We start from the raw sequence: 22,093 nt of genomic DNA, 5'->3' as shown, positions 1-22,093 counted from the left end.
ATTGCACTTGGATCATAGAGACCAATGCTTTTTTCCTCATTGAGAGGCACATCCATTGATTCTTTTCCATAGAACAATTTTTGTCCCGGATTTACTTCATTTATCGTACCATAACATAATTGAGTCTCAATTTAAGGATCCATCAGTCTAGCCTAACCCCATCGAGTCCCCTGGGTTAGCCAACCGCCCACAACCATTGTAATGAAGGGATCCAATTAAGAATTTGGTTAGGTTTTGTCCTGGGTACCAAGGAAAAGAGTTCTCAGGCCCCCTACCCGGATATTCATGCAAACTTAAAACTAGTCACACCACTTACACACCCAATATGAAATTGCCTTTTTCTCAGCATCAGCTATCTTGAAAATAATCATTTAATAAAACCATTGTGTCACTGATCACAATCCTCAAAATCTCCGGTTGAATCCTTATTTCCAATCATTCCTTCATCGATGTACCTATGGCATCATTGGCAACCAGAACGCTCACCACCTGACCACTCAGGGGCCTTTTCGATAGTTCCTAGCTCATAGTAACCGGTAATATATTCACATATCAAAATAGAATCTCCATTGAAGATCAGCAAGATCAACAAAACGGATCCATATAAAAGAGCCATGGACTCATCCGTTGAGGACCAGCAAGGTCAACCAACCAGATCCATGCCCAAATTCAGAAAACGACTCTTACTCCTTGTTCCAATATCTTTCCCAATGTACGTGTGGGTATCTTTGACGACCCAGAGTCCAAGCACCATATGGTCAGCATCCTCTAGGATCCTTCGCAGGTCACCTAGCGCTTCACTCATAGGCTGCTTCCTTGGTTCCTCATCCACTGTACCGAAAGCTCACCATTTAAATCAAACTGAGGCTGGTCAAGACCTCGACCGACCTTGCTACGCAAGACGTCTTCCGTTGACTCTCCGTCAGCAGTTGCAACTTTAACAGATAGGTCTCCATGACCTCATTCACAAGATGGTCAAAATGCTTCCCAAGCATTCTTGACATAAAACAGTCATTTAAAAATAGATTTCACATACAAATACAGTTCCAACAATATTTTCATTTTTTCTCATCACTCCACATCCTTTCACATTAGTCCCCATCTTTTCTCATCTTCCCACAAATATTTTTTTTTTCATCGATCCCTATCACATCATATCATTCCCACATCAAATCACATCCAATCGCATCATGCACACATCAATCCACATCATCCATACATCCATCCACATAATCCACACCAATCCACATCATCCATACGTCCATCCACATTATCCACACATCCATCCACATCTTTCATACATCCATCCACATCAATCCATATCATCCATACATCCATCCACATCAATCCACATTATCCACACATCAATCCATATCATCTATACATCCATCCACATCAATCCACATTATCCACTCATCCATCCATCCACATCAATCCACACGTCAATCCACATTATTCACTCATCCATCCACATCAATCCACACGTCAATCCACATTACCCACACATCAATCCACATCATCCATACATCCATCCACATCATCCATACATCCATCCACATCAATCCACATTATCCACTCATCCATCCACATCAATCCACATCAATCCACATTCATTTCATAAGTATTCCCATTCTCATCTATACATCCACTCATCCATACATCCACTCATCCATCGACATCAATCCACATCAATCCACATTCATTTCATAAGTATTCCCATTCTCATCTAATCACATCTTTTTCTAACTCATCAATTATTTCCTCATTTATCCTACTTGCATCTACCCATACATCTCATCACTTCACATACATGAACATCTATCCAGTTTACATCGCATCTTATCACATCCATTTCACATCACATCTCATTCATTCACATCCTGATTCACATGTTAACACATTCATTCACGTCCCTTATCATTCATTCACATCCCGATTCACAGGTTATCACATTCATTCACGTCCCTTATTATTCATTCACATCTTGATTCACATGTTATCACATTCATTCACATCCTATATCATTCATTTACATCCTGATTCACATGACATCATATCTCATCTATTCATTCACATTTATCTGATTCGCATCACATATCATCACTTCTATTTACCTTTCATTCTCATCATCACTTCTATTCTCATCACATCCATCCATCCATTCTTTCCCATCTATCTGATTCGCATTACATCTCATCACATCTATTCACATCACATTCTCGTCACTCCTATTCTCATCGCATCCATCCATCCATGCATTCCCAGCTATCTGATCGCATCCCATCTCATCACAACTATTTACCTCTCATTCTCATCACTTCTATTCTCATCACATCCATCCATCCATTCATTCCCATCTATCTGATTCACATCCCATCTCATCACATCTATTTACCTCTCATTCTCATCACATCCATCCTCTATTCTCATCACATCCATCCTCTATTCATTCTCATCTATCTGATTCATATCACATCTTATCACATCCATCCTCTATTCTCATCACATCCATCCTCTATTCATTCTCATCTATCTGATTCATATCACATCTTATCACATCTATTTACCTCTCATTCTCATCACTTCTATTCTCATATCATCCATCTATCCATTCATTCCCATCTATCTGATTCGCATCCCATCTCATCACATCTATCTACCTCTCATTCTCATCACTTCTATTCTCATCACATCCATCCTCTATTCATTCTCATCTATCTGATTCATATCACATCTTATCACATCTATTTATAGAATGTAAGAGAATTCTCATCACTTCTATTCTCATCACATCCATCCATCCATTCATTCCCATCTATCTGATTCGCATCCCATCTCATCACATCTATTTACCTCTCATTCTCATCACTTCTATTCTCATCACATCCATCCTCTATTCATTCTCATCTATCTGATTCATATCACATCTTATCACATCTATTTATAGAATGTAAGAGAATTCTCATCACTTCTATTCTCATCACATCCATCCATCCATTCATTCCCATCTATCTGATTCGCATTCCATCTCATCACATCTATCTGATTCGCATTCCATCTCATCACATCTATTTACCTCTCATTCTCATCACTTCTATTCATTCTCATCTATCTGATTCATATCACATCTTATCACATCTATTTATAGAATGTAAGAGAATTCTTATTTTTAATATAAAGATTCTTAACACATCAATTTATGCATAAGAACAACTTCAGTGGGAAATAACACTTATAAAAATCCGTTTACGCATCAATCAATTTTAAGGAGAATAACACTTTTGAAATAAAATAAATCTTTTATGCATCTTTCTATGCATAAATTCAATTTGAATGAGAATAACTCTTTTGAAATAAAAATAAATTTCTTTATGCATCTTTCTATGCATAAAATCAAATTTGATGAGAATAACTCTTTTGAAAGAAAAATAAATTTCTTTATGCATCTTTCTATGCATAAAATCAAAATTTGATGAAAGTAACGCTTTTATAATAATAAAAAATTCTTTTATGCATAAATTTAATTTTAATGAAAGTAACACTTTTATAATAAAAAAATCTTTTATGCATCTATTTATGCATAAAAATCAATTTTGATGAAAGTAACACTTTATAATCAAAATATTCCCAATATGCATCTTTCTATGCATAAAAATTAATTCTAATAAAAATAACACTTTTATTATAAAAATATTTCTAATATGCATTTTTCTATGCATAGAATAAAAATAACACTTTTAGAATACACAAGCGGTGGGGATTACTCTTTTTGAATAATAAAAGATAAAGCTTATTTCATAAAATTTAATAAAATTTTACCATAACCTCCTTTGTATGGCTGACCATTTTTTAATTTTTTCTCATTCTCAAGTTACTTAGAAATTATCCCAAATGGTTTAAAGCATTCTAAACTAATCAAATTTCACTTTTTAAAGAGAAACAATATGAAAAGTTTAATTCTAACAATTTGATTACACATCTAGGATAAAGAAAGGCTAAATTCAAGAATGAAGAGAGGGGGGAAAGCCTTTCCAACAAGGCATAGCATCATTTTTCATTTTAAAGAAAATAAAAATTTGAAAACCATTAAATGGAATAAAGAAAAAGTAGGATTTCTAGCTTACATGAATTTTCCTTTGGCTTGATGGTTTGAGGGATCTACTCTTGTTTGCAACAAGAGTGGCCACCAATTCTTTTGAAGAGGAAATGGTCAAAAACTAATGAATTATCAATAAATTCACTGTTTTTGGCTCTGGGAGGAGTAGAGTAATAGTGCATAAAACACTATTATCCATTTACAAAGGGGGAGGCTTCATTTATAGGAAAAAGTGAGCCTCTAACCATGCAAACTAATTCTAGAATTTTCCAGATCAGTTTGGTCAATTTTTTACCATTTTTAGGTCAATTTAGCTTACTTTTTGGATCTAGTTGAAGCAGGAGAGAGGAGAGATGAAAATATCTCATTATTTGTGAGTTTAAAACTCAACCACACATGTGAAATAGGTGCCTCCTTCCTGAGGGGAATTCCCCCACACTGAGGTGTCAAAAATGCATCATTTCTTCTAAATATCTCTTCTTTTTAACTAATAACCTTGTCCTTAGTCAACTCTTCGTCTTATGTGAGTATTTACTCATTTTTGGGGGGATTTCCTTTTCTTCTTCAATTTATCTCTTCCTTACATTTGGATTAATCTAATTGGTCCATAGGAACCTTAATTAAAAAATTTCAAAAAATCTTGACCCTTAGGCTAAGGTCCTTTTTACTTGATTTCAATTTATTCCAATTGCACATTGGAATTTTTTTTTTGAATATCTGTTTCAAGGGAAACCATTTTAGACACTAAGAAGATTTTTATATCCAAAAATATCTCAATTTTGAATTACCTCTCTCTAGACATTTTCTCTCTCTAGGCCAAAACAGGATAAAATAGGATCTTTCTTTTATTTCAGAGAGGGGAATAATTATAAGATCAGAAGGGGAGGTTTTTACACCTACACACCTCAAACGCTGGAGGGAGGAATCTTACATCCTACCCCACTTAAAAAACGCGAGATGTCCTCATCTTGCAAAATTAGAGGAGAACTCTTTTCCTTAAGATCCAACTGATTCTGGGGTTCCTTATAGTCTAGTGAACCCAACAGAATCCTGGGATAAAGATCCCTTATATAAAACTCACCATCAGATAATAATTCACTCAGATCGTATCATTCAAATCCTTATCACAATAATGGTCCAATAGACCGAATTTTCTATCATCTGAACATTTCTATCTGAACAGTCCTTCATGGAAATTTTCAATTATACAGATTTTTAATTTGACATCCCTTAACTTGATCCACTGGGTCAAGTGTTGACAGCAGCAATCTGTCAACACAATCCACTAATCTCATAGTGATTTGCTGAAGTCATTAACGTCATTCCAGCTACGAACATCATCACAGGGACTCGTCCCATTCATCCTCATTGTGGTTTTGCTTAGTTTATTACATTTCAACCAAAATTCAAGAATCTTCATTTTTCAATCAGAATCCAAATCAACTCATCAGTTCTCAACCAGAATTTAAAATCATATCAACCACATTTGAATTCATCATCTGGATAGTATTAATGATTATAATTTCAAGTCTTAGATTTACTCGTATATACTTCCCAGTAAGCTGCAGTTATACCCTCGGTATATACGGGTAGTCAAGGTCCTTGGAACTATAAGGTAAATACCATCATGTCTAGGCCTCAAGCAAGTCAGGGATTCCATACAATTGTGGTACTTCCATTTAAGACCCAATTACCAATTTACGAATCTCAGTTTGAATATCAATTCGTATAAATTTTTTCACACAATTATAACCTTTTACTGCTTCTTCATAAATTTTTGACATTTTTGGCTTCTCGGTTGATCCTCATTAGCCAATTCGCTCTGATACCAGCTCTGTGACGTCCCTCCCCACCACCGTGCAACGAGAATTCAAGGGTTCTAGCAGCGGAAGTAGCACTTCTTGTGCGGGGCAGGGTCTCACACACGGAGCCTCGCCCACCTCGGATATCCGGACAAGAGACTAATCCATCGGTTCTTCCAAAATCGATCCCGAAAAAACTTCCCTTGCCCGGAAAGCACGGGCGATTCCTCCAGGATAACTTTTCTCTAACGTAGTCAAAAGCCTTAACTAACTGAACTGATCTGACCAAACCCGTAAGTCCCAAGTCAGATCAGGGAAAAGATTGCATTTGGATCATAGAGACCAACGCTTTTTTCCTCATTGAGAGGCACAGCCGTTGATTCTTTTCCATAGAATAATTTTTGTTCGGGATTTACTTCATGTATCGTACCATAACAGAATTGAGTCTCAATTTAAGGATCCATCAGTCCAGCCTAACTCCATCCAGTCCCATGGGTTAGCCAACTACCCAACCACTGTAGTGATGGGATCCAATTAAGAATTTGGTTAGGTTTTGTCCCGGGTACCATGGAAAAGAGTTCTCAGGCCCCCTAGTCGGATATTCATGCAAACTTAAAACTAGTCACACCACTTACACACCCAATATGAAATTGCCTTTTTCTCAGCATCAGCTATCTTGAAAATAATCATTTAATAAAACCATTGTGTCACTGATCACAATCCTCAAAATCTCCGGTTGAATCCTTATTTCCAATCATTCCTTCATCGATGTACCTATGGCATCATTGGCAACCAGAACGCTCACCACCTGTTCACTCAGGGGCCTTTTCGATAGTTCTTAGCTCATAGTAACCGAAAATATATTCACATATCAAAATGGAATCTCCATTGAAGATCAGCAAGATCAACCAACGGATCCATATAAAAGAGCCATGGACTCATCCGTTGAGGACTAGCAAGGTCAACCAACCAGATCCATGCCCGAATTTAGAAAACAACTCTTACTCCTTGTTCTAATATCTTCCCCGACGTACATGTGGATATCTTCGACAACCCAGAGCTCGAGCACCGTATAGTCAGCACCCTCTAGGATCCTTCACAGGTCACCTAGCGCTTCACTCATAGGCTGCTTCCTTGGTCCCTCATCCACTGTACCGGAAGCTCACCATTTAAATCAAACCAAGGCTGGTCAAGACCTCGACTGACCTTGCTACGCGAGACGTCCTCCGTTGACTCTCCATTAGAAGTTGCAACTTTAACAGATAGGTCTCCACGACCTCATTCACAAGATGGTCGAAATGCTTCCCTAGCATTCTTGACATAAAACAGTCATTTAAAAACAGATTTCACATACAAATACAGTTCCAACAATATTTCCATTTTTTCTCATCACTCCACATCCTTTCACATTAGTCCCCATCTTTTCTCATATTCCCACAAATATTTTTTTTCCTTCATCAATCCCTATCACATTATATCATTCCCACATCAAATCACATTCAATCGCATCATCCACACATCAATCCACATCATCCGTACATCCATCAACATCATCCACACCAATCCACATCAATCCACATCATCCATACATCCATCCACATCAATCCACATTATCCACACATCCATCCACATCTTCCATACATCCATCCACATAAATCCACACGTCAATCCACATCATCCATACATCCATCCATATCAATCCACATTATCCACACATCAATCCATATCATCCATACATCCATCCACATCAATCCACATTATCCACTCATCCATCCACATCAATCCACACGTCAATCCACATTACCCACACATCAATCCACATCATCCATAAGTACTATGAGCTAGGAACCATCAAAAAGGCCCCCTAAGTGGACAGGTGGTGAGCATTCTGGTTGCCAATGATGCCATAGGTACACCGATGAAGGAATGATTGGAAATCAGGATTCAACTGGAGATTTTGGAGGATTATGATCAATGACATTAAGATTTTATTAAATGATTGTTTTAAAGAGAGCTGAATCTGTGAAAAAAGTAATTTCATATTGGGTGTGTAAGTGGTGTGACTAGTTTTAAGTTTGCATGAATATCTGGCTAGGGGACTTGGAAACTCTTTTCCCTGGTACACCCGGGACAAAACCTAACCAAATTCCTAATTGAATCCCATCACTACAGTGGTTGGGCGGTTGGCTAACCCATGGGACTAGATGGGGTTAGGCTGGACTAATTGAGACTCAATTCTGTTATGGTACGATAGATGAAGTAAATCTCGGACAAAAATTGTTCTATGAAAAAGAATCAATGGCTTTGCCTCTCAATGAGGAAAAAAACGTTGGTCTCTATGATCCAAGTGCAATCTTTTCCCTGATCTGACTATGGGACTTACGGGTTTGGTCAAATCAGTTCAGTTAGTTAAGGCTTTTGACTACGTTAGAGAAAAATTATCCTAGAGGAATCGCTCGTGCTTTCTGGGTAAGGGAAGTTTTTCCAGGTTTGATTTTGGAAGAACCGATGGATTAGTCTCTTGTACAAATATCCGTGCGCGAGGCCTTGAGTGAGGAACCCTGCCCCGCACAAGAAGTGCTACTTTCGCTGCTAGCACCCCTAAATTCATTGCGCGATGGGGACAGGGATCTTTCAGCTGGTATCAGAGCAAATTGGCTAAAGTGGATCAACTGAGAAGCCAAAAATGCTAAAAATTTATGAAGTAACAATAAAAAGTTGGAAATGTGTGATGAAATTCATACAAATTGATATTCAAACTAAAATTCATAAATTAGTAATTGGGTCTTCAGATGGAAGTACCACAATCATATGGAATCCCTGACTTGCTTAAGGCCTAGACATGATGGTATTTACCTTATAGTTCCAAGGACCATGACTACCCGTATATACCGAGGGTATAACTACAGCTCTTTACTCGCAGTATATACGAATAAATCTAAGATCTTGAAATTATAAGCAAAAATGCTATCCAGATGATGAATTCGAATATGGTTGATATGATTTTAAAATTCTGGTTGAGAATTGATGAGTTGATTTGGATTCTGATTGAAAAATGATGATTCCTGAATTTTGGTTGAAAAGCGATAAGCTAAGCAAAACCACAATGGGGATGAATGGGATGAGTCCCTATGATGATATTCGTAACTGGAATGATGATAATGACTTCAGCAAATCACTATGAGATTAGTGGATTGTGCTGACAAATTGCTACTGTTAATACTTGACCCAGTGGATCAAGTTAAGGGATGATAAATTAAAAATCTGTATAATTGAAATTCCCATGGAGGACTGTTCAGATGGAAATTTCGGTCTAATGGACCATTATTGTGTTAAAGATATGAATGATATGTTCTGAATGAATTGTTATCTGATAATGAGTTTTATATAAATATCTCTATCCCATGATTCTGTGAGAAACTGACCAATCTAAAGAACCCCAGAATCAGTTGAATCTAAAATCAGATTTGAATCATAAATAAAGGGACTTAACAAGAATTTTCGTATTGATAGGAGCATGGATCGAGGTCATCGTGGTAGAAATGATAACCCCCAACTCGATGAGGAAGAGCTCGACTTGGATGTTCGTAAAACTCTTCATAGATCGCAGCTTGGACCTTTCAAGGGTGAAGGGGAAAACTTGGGTGAGGCTGTGGAAAAGTGGATCGAAGCAATGGAAGAGTACTTCGATGTCACCGGGTACAATGAGAAGAGAAAAATGGCTCTTGCAAGGCTGAAGATAGTAGAAATAGCCAGAGTGGCATGAAGAAACCACTGCGAGACAAATTGTCTAGATCGGAATACCCAAACATGGAATGATCTCAAAATTTACCTAAGGACGAGGCTCTGTCCTCCCGACTTTTTGGAAACAAAGATGAATGAATTCTTAGAGTTAAACCCAGGGGCAGCAGAACTATTTAATTATATCACTAAGCATTTGCTCTCCTCCTCAAATACTCGCCACCGCTGGATGAAGAACAACTGATGGCCAAGTTCATTCGTCGCGCGGACTGAACGAACCTTTGAATATCCTGGTGAAGAATGCCAAGCCAGTTTCCATGGCTGAAGTAGTGCGGATGGCGAAGGATTTCGCCAAGGCCTTTGATGTCAAAGTCCCACCAAAGCTAGCACCATCACCTTTCAAAAGGTTTTTAACTCCAGAAGGTGATTCCAACCTTCCGCTACGTAAAAGATATCAGAGTCAAGCCTAGGATATGGGAAGTTCCAGAATGGAAGAAATGTCCTTTTCTCGAAACTCAATCCCCTGGAATTCAACTTCAGAAGTTCCACCCTTGAACAAGGGAGTGAAATGCTATAACTGTCAAGGATTTGGACATCACAGTATGGATTGCCCAACTGCTTTTGGATCAAGGTTTTTGGGGCAAGGAAATCAGGGATCAAGATTCCAGAATCCAGCTCCTTCCTTCTGGTTTCTTTCCGCCAAAATGAAGGAAATCCCAGAGAGGTAGACCCTCTAACCAACCTGCAGTCTCAATCCAAAGTAATGCAAGACCTCCGCCTCAAAATAGGGGAAGTCAAAGAGAGATGTTTCCAAATCGACCGTCCACTTCCAAGGCAGTAACGCTGGAAGTGATTGAAGAAGAAGAAGATGAAAGAGATCATACTCCACCTGCGAGATGAGGACATCTCGCATTTTTTAAGTGGGGTAGGATGTAAGATTCCTCCCCAGCCCCTCAAGATGTCTAGTTTCTCCCCCTGTAATCAATCCCCTTTTCAAAATAATAACAGATCTTGTTTCTATCTATTTTAGCCTGGAGAGAGAAAATGTCTAGAGGGAGGTAATTCAAAATTGAGATATTTTTGGATATAAAAATCCTCCTAGTGTCTAAAAGGATTTCCCCTCAAACAAAAATTCAAAAAGAACTTTCCAATGTGCAAATGGAATTAATTAAATATAGGTATAAAGGACCAGATTTTTAGAAATTTTTAAATTATGCTCCAATTAAGGTTCCTATGGACCAATAAGATTAATCCAAATGTAGGGGGGAGATAAATTGAAGGATAAAAGAAAATCCCCCAAAAATGAGTAAATGCTCACATAAGATAATGAGTTGACTAAGGACAAGGTTTATTAGTTAAAAAAGAAGAGATATTTAGAGGAAATGATGTATTTTTGACACCTCAGTGTGGGGATCTCCCCTCATGAAGGAGGCACCTATTTCACATGTGTGGAGGAGTTTTAAACTCAAAAATAATGAGATATTTTTATCTCTCCTCTCTCCTGTTTCAACTAGATCCAAAAAGTAAGCTAAACTGACCCAAAAATGGTCAAAATTTGACCAAACTGATCTGAAAAATTCTAGAATTAGTTTGCTTGGTTAGAGGCTCACTTTTTCCTATAAATAGAAGCCTCCCCCTTTGTAAAAGGTTAATAGTGTTTATGTACTGTTACTCTACTCCTACCTAGAGCCAATTACATTGAATTTTCTTGATAATTCAATTGTTTTTCGCTTAATCCTCTCAAACGTAATTGGTGGCCACTCTTGCTTCAAACAAGAGTAGAACCCTCAATCCCTCAAGCCAAAGGAAAGCTTACAACTCCATGTAAGCTAAAAATTTCTACTTTTTAATTTCAAATCTATGGTTTTCTGATTTTTCTTGTTTTTTATAGTTGATTAAAGTAAATTCTGATGCTATGCCTTGATGAAAGGCCATCCCCTTCTCTTCTTTACAATTCAGCCTTTCTTTATTCTAGAATGATTAACAAATAGATTGATTAAACTTTTCTTATTGTTTACTCTCTTGGAAATTGAAAATTGTGTGGATTAGAGTCCTTTATATCTAATTGGGGTTAATTTAAATTGAAAATAGAATGTTAAAATTTGAGAAATGATCAACCATACAAAGGAGGTTATGGCAAAATTTTCTTGAATTTGGTGAAAAAAGAAAGTTTGAATTAAAGGGTTTTTTAATGCTTAATTAATAATCACTTTACTTAAAATATATTAAAATTAAAAAAACTCATCATATTTTAATTTTACTTTAATGCTTAATTAATATGTACTCTACTCAAAATTTATAAAATTTTTAAAAATCTCATCATATTTTAATTTTACCATAGTGTATTTTATATTACAAAGAAAAAACATTCACACTTAGTTATTTGACCTTTTAGGTATTTTTTCTAGGAAAAACAATCACTTATTCATTTAAATTTTTAAGGATTTTAGAAAAAAACATTCATACTTACCCATTTAAATTTTAGGAGTGTTCTTATCATATAATAGAGTATACTGTGGTAGAAACACGACATGAAACAACCTCACTAAAATGGAAAAGAAATAAGAGAAAGAAAAAAGAAAAAAAAAGCAAGTTTAGATTTTGATTAGTGTTAGTTCCCTATTGAAAAACATTTAGATTTACCTAGAAAAATAGAAGAAATATAAACAAAAATTTTGTGATATTAACATCACATGAAACACAACACATATCGTCATTGTGACCCTCACCTTCATATGGCACAACAAAAGTGGTCGGGATGAGTAGTGGTGATAATCATGAGACTAATTGTCTTGCCATGCTCTTGCAAAGATGGATGCTCCCAAAAAAGATGCACGAGTTTTTTGACACGCCAACATATGGAGATGCCTTAATTAATAAAATTTATTTTCCTGAGACGACGGGGACTTCACGCTATGGCTGCATCAATGAGCTCTGCCTGCTAGCAACATGGAAGTGTGCAGTGTGGTTATTGACATATTGGGCAGCACCGAGCAAAAATACCAGAGCTATGGGTCAAGTGGAATGGGACCACTACACTTTGGAAGCGAAGCACACAGGGCAAAGATTATATTGCTGCTTTCTAGAGTTTTGTAAAGCCTTTGAAACATTACCACCATGTCAATTGCTTTGAAAATGGATAAGCAAGTAAGAGGTGAAGTTTTCTTAATTGAAGGGCCTTCAGGAGCAGATACATAGCACCATTGCACCTTAACATAGATGATCTCATTAATTTTAAGATGGTAGTTGTAGAAGTGCTATTTAGAGGCCAAGGAGGCTCACTTCTTCAAAGCTCGTCTACTTCTCAATGTCTTCATTTTACAATTAGCATAAAGGTTTGTAGCATTAAGGTTTGTAGCATTAAGGCCATCTGTGTGCCAAGGCCAAAACCATTGGGAAGCAACCCGCGTCGACACGGGTTGCTGTAGTGGGATGGATGAAGGGGGGGAGCAATTGGATTACTCAAATTGGATGAGACTCAAATTGCAATGGAGGCTTCCCTTCAAATCATGCCATATGTGTTGACCTCTGAGAATGAGGCAGGGGCTAGTGAGGAAGGTGACATGACCATGATTCGTGGTGAGGACATCATTTAGGAGGACAAATATTATGGGCTCTACAGTATGTCCACCTATTCCTTTATGTCGCTTGATTCCACATGCTGAAGTCCGTGGATTGTGAGATGATGTTTCTTCTCTAAAGGTAGCCTTTCAACATGAGTGTTACATGGAGGAGAAAGGGGTTTTTATAGTTTCCTTGTGTACATCACTTGGGGAGGAGATCATGGTCACTGATGACATTGAGTAGAGTTGGGATGAGCACTGGAGGGCTGTCAATACTACAGAGTTTGAAAATGAGATCGCACATAGTAGTGAGGAGTTGAAAATCTTATCCGAACACATGTTTTATGTTTGGGAGGGAAATCATAGGACAGTGGCATGGTCATCAATCATAAAAGAGAAGTTCTCTGACACAAAGAGTCGACATGTGAGAGTGTTTTGCACAGTCATTGATCCTAGGAAGGTCAATGAGATTGCTTTATTGACAAGACTTCAAAGAATGAATATGTAAGTCTCTCGGCCTAATTTTTTTTGGTTATGTAATATTTTTAGAGTTTGGTGTATGATTGGGATGCTTGTCAAAAATTTAACCTTCCTTTTTGTTTTTATATGTAGTCTCTCAGCGCATGGCCTTGCGGTGGCCTCACTCAGAGATGAGATTGTCAACACTGCAAATATTTGCTCGGCTAACTCCTAAGATTTTTTGAGAGAGCTTTCTGACTCGGATGTGAAGACAATAGATGCCATCCATCGGAGAAACACCAAGAGAGTCAATCCCCTTGACATGGGGATACCTTGGAAAGCTTATTTATAATGTAGGTTTCCATGCACATGTTGGTTAGCTAATGTAGTGTTGTGCTTTTTTTTAAGTGTATATAATGTGGTTTGTGTAAGTGTGCAATTTCAAATTGCACTAGAAAAGAGGCTTGGTCCTCTCAAAGGTCAATTGTCCAATGAGGAGTTTGCTAAGATGGAGAAGAAAGAAATTGAAAACATTACTCGAAAGTATTCAGACATAATAGGCAAGGTATAGCATTGGTGAAGAATGATATTTGTTCTTCCTAAGCTTGTTTATGGGCTTGTAGGTGAAACAAAAGAAAAGGGGGAGCTAGTGTTGTTGAGCCGCATGTGGAGCATATTGATGATGACTTGCCCGCCAATGAGGATAAGTTGGCTTATACTGGTGAGTAGGTGGCTTCCTCCTTTGGTAAGTCTAGTGACCAATGCATCGTAGTATTTTTGTGATGGTTTTTCTTTGTTTGTGCTCTTGTGCAGAGCCTTTGTCATCATCTACATCTACTTTGAAGCTTCCCATTTCATTCATTTATTTGAGGGAGCACACTATACACTTTGATGTTTTCCCTCCATGCATGGCTATTAGTGAGGACTATATTGTGATTGGCAAGGCTTTTGCTAGTGGTCAGAGAGATCCCGTGTACACCCGCATCCATGAGTTCTTCACATTAAAGAAGAATCCCATGAGATCTGTGCACATAAGGAAAGGTAGGCAAGTTGCATGGGCAGCTGACTTTAAATCTTGAACTGCTAGAGGTGAAAACGCATAATGACCCTTGCATTGCTCCCTTATTCTCCCTCGTGCAAGGAACAAGAGTTTTGTTTTTACTAGTGAGAGAACACCCAATAACATAGATTGTTGTATCACAAGAATTCCCATTTTGTTTGTGAGAACACCCCATAGCATGGATTGTTATATCATTGAAGTTAGACTTTCTATGTGGAGTTTCTAAGATGAAGGCCACATTTCATAAACCATTATAGAATATATAGGTACTCTTAAAAAAATCTTGTAAAACCACAAGGTAAAGAATGGTAATGAGATGTATTGGTTGGCATAAACATCTAAACCATTTCTAATAGTCCTCCAAAATTCATGGTTATCATAGTATGTGAAGCTCATATCATAAAGCTACTCCATAGCATGAGAGAGGACACAAGATGTATAGAGATATTCTTGTATTACTTTCTATTTTAGCCACTCCACAATTGGCTTACCCTTCTCCTTCATGTTATTACAAAAAGTAGGGTCTCTTGCCCTTTATATAGGTTCTACCAAGGGATCTAGGGTTCGAGCCAACCCTAGATCCCTTGTCCACCCACATGCCCAGTTTATTTGGGTGTGTTCACACCTCGCTTACCTTTCCCCTCATCCTTAACCTCTTGTACATCATATATTTCAACATAGTGCTCTCATACAACTATTAGTATGTCAAAGAGATTATAGTTAGATCATTGTTAGAAATAATAATCCAAGTATTGATATCTAGAGTCTCTTGATTATTAAGAGATGATTTGTAACAAGAAGGGTATTGGTTGATGGCAATGCAAACATTTTATTTGTAAGGTTCCATAAATGAAAGACAATAGTAGCCAGATGTGAAACCTCAACTATTATGTTTTAGTATTTCATCGAGGACAACTAGAGAACCATGTAAATATATGCTATCTTTTGTCTTGCATTACTAAACACACACACACACACACACATACACATGCATACATTACTCAAGGCACATACACTCATGCATGCATTTATTACTCAAGGCGTGCACACACACACACACACACATTCATATATTAAATAACATAAAATAAAAAACACATATACATGCACACACACACACATGCACCCACGTACATGCACACGCACGCACATACGTACACACACATGCACATGCACATGCACACGCGTGCACACACACACACACACACACACACACATGTATATATTTTAAGCAATATAAATTTAAAAATAAAATACTAAAAGGATATCAATAATATGAATAACATTAATGATGTTAGACTCTTAATAATGTATAGAAATGGAAAATTTTAAATAAATGGAATCAAATTATAGTTTAAAAAATATAGTTGTTTATGTGAATATTATATGATTAATCATACGCCTAAAACTAACACCATTCCACCTTATGCTATTGCCAGAATATTTGTGTGAAATCACACTTATCAAAACTCTAATAGTAATAATTAGAATTTAGTTTATGCCAAAAGTACTCTAATAAAATTAAATATTTAGTATTACATGGTCACTACCTGACTTGAATATAAATGCATCAAAAAGCGCTAACTCTTTCTAAATGGAAGTTAGGAAAAAGGTCAATATTAGACAGTACTCTTCTAGCATTCATTATGATTTGGAAGAAGATATAAGGATATCAAATACATAAACAAAACATAAAACATGGAAGTTAGGAAAAAGGTCGATATTAGTCCTCTACTAGCATTCATAATGATTTGGAAGAAGATATAATCATATCACACAATACATAAACAAAACATAAAACATAATCCAATCATAAGTACATATAAGATGTTATTAAAATGTCGTACAAAAACAAGATTGTGCTCTATCTTTAGAAACAATGACATGATTTATCAAATGCGAAAAAGTGAATAATCATTTAAATCCATAGCTGAAATAATGACATATCTCTAAAAACAATGACATATTTTATAAAAACATACAATTGTTTGAATGTTTGAATCCATTATAGTGAAAACTTTCACACATTATATATCTTCATATTCTATAGAAAATAATTGTATATGTTATAAGGCTTAAAGCAATTAGAATTACTATTGAGCAATGAAAATTCACAAAAAAGTAATGAGAACTACTATTTAGCACAACAACATGCACCTCAATTGACCATTAAGTCTTTAAGCTAAATATAGAAAGTTTAAACTATAATTTAAAATGTTAATTTTTCCATGATTTTGATTTGCTGCATAAAAAAGAAGAATCCCAGCTTTCACTTCAACTAACAAGAGAGATATGCTTCTTTGATGCACCATATCATATCACAAGCAAAAACAAACTTCTTAAATTATGCATCAAGTTTTTGTACAAAATTGCTAGGCATAGCAATTTAAAGTAGAACATGAAATAAGATAAACATAGTAAACTTAAAATAAAACTTGATACATAATTGAAATGGAAATGTTTTTCCCATTATTATTATGTTGTATCAAACACACACAAAAAAACATTGATAATTAATATATAGCCAAAAAAAACCAATGAGTTTTTTTAGTGAGTGCTTTTTGAACTTGTGGGAGAAAGCAAGGTCTAATTTAACTAAAATGTAATTTGGATCTTGCTTTTGGAGAAAATTTGAAAAAAAACATTAAAGAAAAGATATTATTACATTGGAGCCCTTTTATCAAAGAGGAGTAAAGTCTACAAACCTACATTATATAATATTTGTGCTTATATTTTTGCAACACCATGAAGTGTGCGAAGCTATGGGAAAAGGCCTTGCTCTTCACATTTGTCACAAAGATGGCACCAATCAGCAATGCCAAAGTACCATTAATGCTTCCACATCGAAGGCTTCTTTCATATTCACATTTTATCAAATCATCATCGTTTTTTCTCTTTCTCTCCAAAGACAAAAGGAAGACGATGATGAGTTCTTGCCAATAAACATGTTGAAATTATTGCAACATGTTGATGAGGAGAAGGATAAAATGGACTACAAGACACATACAAAGAATTTGTATCCATTTAGGTACAAATAAAAAGAATTTGCACTCATTTAGGTACATGTACTTGTACATTTGCTCATATTGTTCTATAACTTTGAGTAAAAGATAAGTAAAAAAACATATCATACACACATACTCTTTTTCATAGAAAACAATTTCTTGAGCGTGTGCATGTACTCATATGTTAAAAAGAATAGTTGATTATGTCTATCCAAAAGCTAAAGTGCATGCACATGTATCTTGACACATAGTGTTATTTTCTTATGGTTTTCCAAAAAATGACTGATTGGACTTGTGATTAGATCCTTGTACAATGCTTTCCATGAAAAAATGTACAAAAAGCACTAAATAACAAAAAGATTCCCTAAAAACATGCCAAAAGATTCCCTAAAAACCATCATTTTTTTATTTCTACTTTTAGATATTTGTTCTTTCATCTACAAATTGAAAGGAGGTGGAGGGCATCAAATTTCAAATCAGCTACTATTAGGTGTTCAAGTTTGCTACTTGTTCATCTTTAACTTATTGATCTTCATTTTATTTTTTTTCTTTGCATTTATTTTTAACTTGTTCATATTTGTCTCATATTTGTTACCTTATTTCTATTTATTACCTTGTTCATATTCAACTTATTAATCTTCATTTTTCTTTGCCTTTATTTTTACTAGAACGTATTGTGTCAATACATTGTGCACCCTTTTAATACATAAACTATATAATATCCATTAGTATGTAATAGATATTGTTCACTTGTTTTGAAATTAGACTTAGTCATGATAAGCATTTTTTCTTCAGATTATTTTGTCTATCAATTTTGAATAGTTAGGATATAATGGGAAGCTTCAAGTGCAAAGTTTTACCAATGCATGTATCTTAATTCTATCCTTCTTTATTATTTAAACATTGATGTTAACGAGAAGAGCTAATAATCTATAGAGCTATCAAATATATGATGATTTGGTTATTAAGCATATGATGATTTGATTATGTGCCAGATGTATTAGAAAAAGGGTGTTTGAATTAAAGGGTTTTTTAATGCTTGATTAATAATTACTTTACTTAAAATATATTAAAATAAAAAAAACCTCATCATATTTTAATTTTACTTTAATGCTTAATTAATAATTACTCTACTCAAAATTTATGAAATTTTTAAAAAACTCATCATATTTTAATTTTACCGTAGTGTATTTTCTATTATAAAGAAAAAACATTCACACTTAGTTATTTGACCTTTTTAGGTATTTTTCCTAGGAAAAACAATCACACTTATTCATTTAAATTTTTAAGGATTTTAGAAAAAAACATTCATACATACCCATTTAAATTTTAGGAGTGTTCTTATCATATAATAGAGTATACTGTGGTAGAAACATGACATGAAACAACCTCACTAAAATGGAAAGAAATAAGAGAAAGAAAAAAGAAAAAAAAAGTAAGTTTAGATTTTGATTAGTGTTAGTTCCCTATTGAAAAACATTTAGATTTACCTAGAAAAATAGAAGAAATATAAACAAAACTTTTGTGATATTAACATCAAATGAAACACCATAACACATATCCACTAGTAGGTCCTCCCTCCACCCCTTTGCAGTGTCACTAGTTCAGCCATAGAAAGTGATATTCAAACTTAGGGCCTCCCCTTGAGATTTTGATATTCAAACTACAGTACACTACGGGAGAAAATGGAAAAAGTCTATCAACATCCAATGAAGCAGCTACTTTATATCTAATAGGTAACGATAGCTCTTGACCACTTGAAAAATAGAGAATTTAAAAATTGTTTGTTGTCATAAAAACTATGGAGTATGTAAGAAAAGAAACAAATAATTAAATTATTTTATCCATGAAATTGAATGATCAATAAAATTTATAGAGTATTATCTAGCACATCATACTAAAGGTTATATTGAAGGTTTCCTTTATGCTATTATGAACGCTACATTCTCTAGATAGGAAAGGAGATCTTTAAAAATCATATTTCAAAGAATGAATGTTAAGGAACTTTACAAATGATAAAATCGACCTAAAGAATTATATAGCATATTGTAATTTAAAAAAAAAGACAACAAAATATCTATATGGTATTGCAAACACAAAAATGTAATAGTGATATATTTCAATGAACAATATTGAATCCAATGTTGAAAATGTAAATAAAGTTTATATATGAATTTCACTTTATAGAAGCTAAACTTATAAATGAACAATAGAAGATTTATGGATACATTTTAAATTCAAGTAATGGAATAATTACTATAACTCGAACACCAAGACAATGGATAATTTAATGAATAAATTTCAAGTTCAAATAATGGCAGAATACTAAAACCTAAACACCAATATTTTACAACAAAAGATTTATGGATACATTTTAAATTCAAGTAATGGCTTAATTGCTATAACTAGACCACCAAGACAATGGATGATTGATGGATATATTTCAAGTTCAAATAATGGCATGATACTGAAACCTAAACAGCAATATTGAAAAAAAAAACTTTCTTATCATCTTATATGTAATAAATTTGATGTTCTACTATGTGCCATGAAAGATTTGATGCTTTACGATGTGCCATGAAAAATCTGATGTTTTACTATGTGCCCTAAAAAATGCAACTCATGATGTCTCTCTTACATTAAATAAGGCATAGTGCTCAAGACATGTATTTACATATAAATTATAAAAGATAGATCAAACTAAGAAATGAATATATTAATAACATACTCAAAGATTAGTAGAAGAAGAAACTATAAAACACATTGTTTCATTAAATTAAAAATGTCTAAGTAAGAGCAAAGGTAATGATGTCTAAGTAAGAGCAAAGGCAATGATGCCGCAACAAATTTAGAGTAACAAATGGTGCAATAAAAAAAACTATTAGCTTTATAGAAAGTATTAAACTCCATAAATCTAACCTAAATATATCTTCTATTTTGAATAGAAGACTTGACATAACTAATAATACTATAAGGGTTACTAGATAACATATACAAAGATGTAACTTTAATAGAATTATACAAAAAAATATACATTTCCTTTTAACACTAGTATATTCTATAACAACTAGCATATTCTACAATTCCTTTTAAAACTACATATTCTATAAGAACTCATAAATATCAAGGACCATATGCAAAGATGCCACTTTAATATCATTATATATTATAAATCTACATTTCCTTTTAACACTACCATATCCTCTAGCAACTCATAAATCTTACCAGCAATTGGTAGGTCAGTTGGTTAAAGTGGATGGCTTGTAACCCAAGGTAATGGGTTTGATCCACTGCTGCCTACATTGCATGGTGCTACCTTGTACCTTGTGAACCCGTAGGTGTGTGTGTGTGTTTGTAAAAAGGGTATGCGGGACCCTCATGTAATAAAAATCATCCAACTTTATTAAAAAAACTTGCTAAGAAAATCAATTTTAGAAATTAAAATTTACTTCTATTTTGTGTCAACTTATGTTACGATTTCATGAGTAACCACATGTTCAAGTTTATTAATAATAAATAAAACTAGTAAAGATGACTTTGCACAACTTTTTTTACCATATTTCTAGTAGACAAACAATCTAATAATGGACAATTCAAATGATATTTCATCTTTACATGTGAGTTTTGGAAAAAAATTGGTGATCGCAATAAATAAATAATAACAATATTTTATACACTAACTTATAGCTTATACTTAGTATAAGTGTGAATAACATTAATATACTAAGTTATATCTTTACAATAGTGATAACAAAAACACATCTTTGTTATTTGTTTTACATCTTTATAATAGTGATAACAAAAACATATCCTTGTTATTTGTATTACATCTTTCAAAAAACTATCACCAAGACCAAGTATGAAAACATGAACTAAGAATATATTTCATCACAACAAAATCAATGTTCTTATTGGAGTTGAACCTTCAAAATATATCTTGGGTTTTCCTAGTTTAACACATTACATAATTGATCTCAAAACATCTTCTACAATTTACTAGGTGAGTTTGTCTTTCCTAGTTTTGCTACAGTAGCAAGATTCATGCAAATTTAGTTTATCTTTGAAATTTTTAATTTTAATTTACACTACAAGAATGATGAAATACTTCTTCAAAGCATTCCAAATTGAAATTCGTCACAATATCATATCAAAACTTCTATTAACTACCTTGAAGCAAAAATAGATAAAAACTTCCATGATATGAGAAATCAAAACAATAGTATGCACATCCTCTTTTTTCATTAATCAAGGTAAATTACATTGTCTTTCAACTTTTTCCTAATAAAGCAATATTGCGTTACCAAATTTTTATAATGGATTTATATGTACAATCATAGAAAAAGAAACACATAATGAGAAATCAAATG

Source organism: Cibotium barometz, chromosome 27 (assembly GCF_041138505.1).
Source record: "Cibotium barometz isolate CiBa-2024 chromosome 27, ASM4113850v1, whole genome shotgun sequence".
Lineage (NCBI taxonomy): Eukaryota > Viridiplantae > Streptophyta > Polypodiopsida > Cyatheales > Cibotiaceae > Cibotium > Cibotium barometz.
This window is presented reverse-complemented; position numbering follows the sequence as displayed.